General features: G+C 43.9%; 1 protein-coding gene across 2 annotated transcripts in view; it reads left to right on the top strand.

Annotated features, from left to right (window-relative positions):
* The first annotated feature begins 233 nt into the window (after window positions 1-233).
* COL8A1 (collagen type VIII alpha 1 chain) overlaps window positions 234-6000 on the top strand; it is a 224882-nt gene continuing 219115 nt past the window's right edge. The window contains exon 1 of one of the 2 annotated variants that reach the window (XM_085622355.1): window positions 234-368. The gene's annotated coding sequence lies outside the window, so the exon portion shown is untranslated. The remainder of the gene's footprint in view (window positions 369-6000) is intronic. The other variant, XM_085622356.1, reaches the window with a different exon arrangement.

Raw genomic sequence — 6000 nt, 5'->3', positions numbered from 1 at the left:
CTATGACCCTTTGCTCTCCAATTTCGTATTTCTATTACTTTATCTCTTTCCACCGTTTTATCTCGGCTGCTTCATCCCGGCTCACATGTTTCTTTATCTCCGTCTCTCCTCTATGTTTTCCTATCCGTCATTCCATCTACCGTCCATTCTTTGACTGTTGGCTCCTGTGACGAAACATTCCACGGACTGCCCAAGTGGTCGCTTGTCTGTGCTTTGCTCACAGCCCACCTACTGCACTGTGGAGGCTCAGCTCCTCCCACCTGCTCATAAAAACCAAGAGCACGTTAGCAGCTGTTGATCAGAATACTGCCTCAGTTCTACCCTGCCGGCCGGCGCGAGCGCCTCTCCCAGAACCTGCTAGAAGCAAGGTAAGAGCGCGCGCATGCTGCTTCCGTCTCTCTCCTCTCGTTTTACCTCAGACAAAATTTTTCACTTGACTCACCTATTCCTAGCATCAGGTGTTTTGTTCCCTGCTGCAGTGTGAAAGCTTGCAATATAGATACGCAGGCAGCTTTAGCGACATTTCTGTATTTTTGTCTTATGATGGTTTTAAGTGAGTATATCAGATAGGAGACCTTATTAGACATACATTTGAATATATGCAGCTTTCACGTGCAAAGCAACGGGCGAGAATTCAGTTTGTTTTTCCTGACATAGTAACACTAATAAATTGCATAAGCATTACGGGTGCAAAACTATTTTTGGGAAATATAAATGCCTGTCTGGGAGAATTGTGAGAGGATTTAATGCAAACATTCGGGTTCTTACTACAGGCTGGACATGCAATAATCGAGATAAAGTTATGTTTTAAAATGAGCTCACTGAAGAATATAGCAGTCTCCAAGCGCTTTCCTCTTGGAAAATAAATAATGCTGCAGCCTTGCAGTCAAATATGTAATGTTCATCATAAAACAGTACTGTCTAAAAAGGGGGAGTTCAGCCAAGTGGCCTCTAGCACACCAATGGGCAAAACCATTCTGATCCCCGCCCTAACGCAGTCTGCAGGCTTTCAGTGGACTCTGTTTATCAGCAAGATGCCTGTTGGTGGAATATAGAAAACGACGCTCACTTTTTAGCCTTTTAGGTCAAAACGAACATTTAATGTTTGTAAAGTTAAATATGTGCAGGACGCGACTGCAGAGGACTGTTAGGGCCACATTCCAGGAGCCTGCTGGAATTATCAGGGCCGTGCCACATGTGGAGGCTGGGTGAGGACCACTGCGCTGAGCAAACACCTTCCTGCTGGATGGAGACGCCACATACCAAGGGATTCTAGGAGCCAGGCGACAGGCACGTTTTTTTTTTTGTTTGAATAGCACGTGCCCCAAGTGCAGTCCTGGCACAGTGCTCTTTCGGGCCAGATTGACAGAATTAGAGGGGAAAGTGAATAATGCGTTGATGTCAACCGTGGTCCAAGCAGTGATTAGGCGGCCACTAAGCACAGAAGGAGGTATTGCTTGAAACACGGAAGCCAGGATTCCCCTTTACCAGACATTATGTAGAAAGGGAATTTCTATGTCCAAGAAAGACTGCTGCATAATTTTAGGGCGTGGCACCTTTTATCGAGTTAGCATAAATTGCATAGACAGATTTAACAGTGTTTACCTGGGCACTCAATCCAAACACGCACTGGGCCGTGCGACTGGCTCGATGGAGCAGTGTTGGCTGTTGAAATCTATGTTTGGACATAATCGTGGAGAGAAATGTTGTGCTTGAGAAAATCGAATGCTGGTTAAAAAAAAATTACAGTAAAGGCGCGCTGCATTATTCTGGGGGAGTCTCAGTAGCGTTTGGGATGACTAGTGGTGGCTATCGAATGATCACCTCGGTTTTGTATCTGTGTGCTGGGTACAGTCCCTAGAGATACAATGACACTCATGCTGAAATTGTATAGTCTCTCATTTGTTCCTCGCTATACTCTTTGCTGGTTTTTGTCTGGGGTGGAAAAGTGGACAAAAAACGATGGGCTAGATTTCCGCCCGCGTAAATACCAGTGGATGAGATTAATTCAAAAAATTCCTCCCATCACTTTTTTGCTTTTCCAAGTGGCTACGCTCTGGTAGCATATTTCCCAGTTATGCCATTTAGGATCTGTGCTGCATAAGTCAATGGTGACATGATAAAGTTCCTCGGAGCCTCTTAAATTGTAAAGATTCAGTAGCCCTGGACTGCCCCCATGTGGATCTGAATTAATGTCTTGCCCTTGTCCGCACTCTGGGAGCAAAAAACAAGCAAACACGTAAAGGTCACGTGAGTAGAGCTGGTCATCATGTTTTTTAGGGTGGAAGGACACCAAACAAAAATGACCATTTACACCTGGTGGAAACAGAATGTTTCTCCAATGATCAGTATATTGTTGGAAGTTAATGTTTTTAAGTAAGACGGGGTGAAATAATGGCTCTTTATGCTCTGATGATGTTTCTAATCCAGAGAAAGGGGGTCTGTACTAATACGTTGTATGCGTCGATGCGGGCACGTTGTTGGCTGGTGAGGATTTCTCATGAGTACACTTCGGTATGGCCTGCCTGGCAGTGTGGATGATGGTACATTTCTTTCCTATGAAATGTTGAGTGGTTCTGACCTCCATCTGTGGACATGCATTCATAACTCCCAGGGGTCGTCCACTTTGAGGGCCTGATTTACAAGTCGTGGCGAGGCTCTGCAATGAGAAACTGCAATGTAGAGATCCTGCCACCACTGTAGGGCCTCCACCACGACTGTGGAGCCTCCTCCACGGCTGTGGAGCCTCCTCCACAACAGTCGAGGCTCTTTGTGAATTGGGCCCTAAGACTGAGCACTGTATGAAGACATGAAGCAAGTAACTCTGAGGCAGAGATTGAAAGGGTTAACAGTGGTTGTAACATCCGCGTACAGATATTGCCACAGTGGGTTTGCGGTGTCTATAGGGGTATGGCTACGCTCATGACCACAAGAGACTTTGTAGTGCTTAATTTGTAAAAGAACAAGTGCTAGGGCCTACAGTTTCCTGGGAAACCCTCTGCCAAATTTCGTGGGTGGCTTATACCATTGGCTGTCTAGTCTTTATGCCACGTTATTAGTCTTTCCTGTACCACCAACCACTCTGTCTATTTTCTCACCCTTGCAATTTCTTTTTCATCCCTTTTTTCTTCATATGTTTTAGTTTCTCCGTATTTCTCTTCCTCCTTGTTTACCTCTATTATGCCTTTCTTTCTCATGTCTGACAATAAAAGATTAGTGCCGGTCCCCAAAAACAGTGGCAGTGGGGCCCACCTGCAACCACCTGATCAAATTAATCATTGGAATTTATAGATTTAACTGAAATACTGGCGCTCTGAAGGAAAATGTCACACTTGCTCAGTGCCAGCAAAAGGATGCATTTCCGCTTCGTACCCGGTCTTATCTAGTGACCAGACATGTAGTTGCAGAATCGTGCCATTTGCCCCTTAAGGATGTGAAGATCTTAATTTCTTGTTTTAATGGTTTCCAGAATCAATGTCATACCATACTTAATCGTTTGCTGGACATGCGCAATCTACTTTTTTGCATTATTGCACATATTAATCCTTCCATATGTGAGTAAAAGTCTCTTGTGCAGAGTTTTGGAAGGGGCATTGAAATATTGAAATTAACCTTTTTCTGATAGAACGTATCTATTTCAAGGGCCAAACTGGGGCCTAAAAGCAGTCCTTGTAAAAACAAGTTAAAAGGAGCCCCTACCTTCCCCTCCTCTCTTGTCTCTCTCCCTGTTGTCTTTCGTCTCTTTCTTCTAGTTCTCCTAAAGCAATCCCTGTGCCATCTGCAGTTAACTTGGGGGAGCTGCAGAAAGTAGCCAGCCTAGAGAAGCTCCAACCCACCGGGAAAATGTCAAGTGGCACTGTTTGCTGTTCTTTGAGGCACATAATTGGGCACATGCGAACGAAAGACAGCTATAGCTGTAGGCATGCCAGATAGCATAACATCATAGAGGATCCATGAGGTACTTGCTATAATTTTAGGAAACAATACTCCTGACTTATTGTTGAATTCAAAGAGTAAGCCTTCCATGAGTACCTCACAGCAAATTCTTTGTGAAGGTTCTCTAACAAACATGCTTATTTTTGTCTTGAATTCATGTACAATGTTTTTCCTCAGTAAGTGGAAAATGCACACACAACATGGCCACTACAAAAGCTAAGGCAGCCATCTTGATAATTTAAGTTTCAGCTCGTGCCTACATTTTTAAACAGGGTAGCACAAACACTGTTGACTGGGCTGCGGAATTGGTGCATTAGAAGACCGTAGTAATGCCACACTTTCAGAACTTTCCATTAACTAAAAGGTAAAATATTAGTAGTTCTACTTGCTATATAGTGTTGGTGATTGCTGAATGGGCCATTTGGCGTACAGCAAGAGGTAAAAGGTCACACTGTTTTACCGTGCCACCGGTGTTTATGACAAGCATCTAAAGGTGGATGCCAGAGACAAGTTTATGTACATTTCATCAGTGTAGGGCAGTTTTGCAAAGTATATGGGCAATTGTGCACAGGTGTTGTATAATTTTGAGTGACATTGAACTCAACAGCCAATGCAACAATTAATTTTGCGCTGACTAACCAGTGCAAAAAATGACAATTTGTGCCAGTCGGTGGGACAAATGTGAAGTGCAAAATTTCCTGGTGCCAGTGCAAACGTGCTCAGTACCAGTGCTACCAGTGCAAAATCATCCTTCGCTAGTGCATGTAACCCAATCTGGCCCTGTGTCTGTAAAAAACTGGTCTGTCTTATTGCATGAGTTTCCTCTGAATTATGTGCAGTCACCTCTCATTTACATCTTGGTACCATGAAGCAGGCACCGTGTGGCATGGTGTGCATTTGAAATCACTAATATACATTTACACAGGCCGAAATCAATGCTGCTGTCTAATGCTGTGACTGTGTTTCTTAGCAATGCTTACTACTTTTGAAAATGAGTAGTTAAGATGACTGTCCTTCACGTTGGTAAATCAGACGTGTGTGAAGTGGCTTTATCCTTCTCATACAAGATGGAGGTAGGAGAGCAACATTTTAGCTCAAGAACCTCCTGATATAAGACTAGAAAACAGGCACCATCGCTTCGCAGGGTTTCAGATATTCTTGTGTATCTTACAGATTTTTATGTGCAACTGCTCAAGATTCTTCTGACTGATTTGTTTTTCAGCTAAATGGCCTTCAAGATAGTTCTGCTTCTGGCATTTCCATCCCAATAGATGCATCCAGAAAATTACAGCCCTCCATACTTAAGCTAACCCTTCCCTTTCACGTTATGAATTTTAGAACTGTCCTGGCAAAAGAATTATGGAATAGACACCGTTGTGGACCTTGAGAATGGCACCGCCCCATCTGATCTTTAGGAAAAAACTCAGGATCCTCCTATTGTAAATGCATCTCCCCATGCACCGACCTCTTCCTTTCCCACCTCCCCATGTCAGCTAATATGTTGGAAATTTTCTACATTTGTCTTCTGTATGTATGACTATGGTATTTCTATAGCACTAACTAAGCCAAAAGGCCCTGTGCATGGTCAAAGGTAAGCATAAAATCAACAATTAATAGGCGAGGAACTGGGTTGTGGAGGGTTAATGCATTGTGATGTAATGTTCCTTAAGGAGGGGAGTCTTCAACTCTTTCTTTAATTGGAACAGCGTTGGGGAGGTCCTGATGCATATAGGGATGTTGTTCCAGATCGTGACTGCAAAGATGGAAAAGACCTGTTGTCTTGTTTTTCAATTTTAGGTCAAACCTGGCGCAGCGGGTATGCACTCCTCTAAGAGAGGGCCTCTTGGAATCACTCCAGCTTTTCTGAAAAGTTGTGCGTGTGTTTCGATTTTCCACACATTGTATTGGCCTTTGCGTGTGTCTTTCAAAAATGAAAGCACGCAATTGCCCAAAGGCGGGTGCATGTCCCACCTTTTCCAGTAAATGTTTCCTCCCACAGCATCCAGCTTGCGGGAGCTAGCGGGGGCGCGCAGGGTGCCATCTCTTTTGGATCATGTTATGGTC

This window comes from Triturus cristatus, chromosome 8 (genome assembly GCF_964204655.1).
Source record: "Triturus cristatus chromosome 8, aTriCri1.1, whole genome shotgun sequence".
Lineage (NCBI taxonomy): Eukaryota > Metazoa > Chordata > Amphibia > Caudata > Salamandridae > Triturus > Triturus cristatus.
Note: the sequence above shows the minus strand (reverse complement) of the source record. Positions and strands in the feature narration are given on the sequence as shown.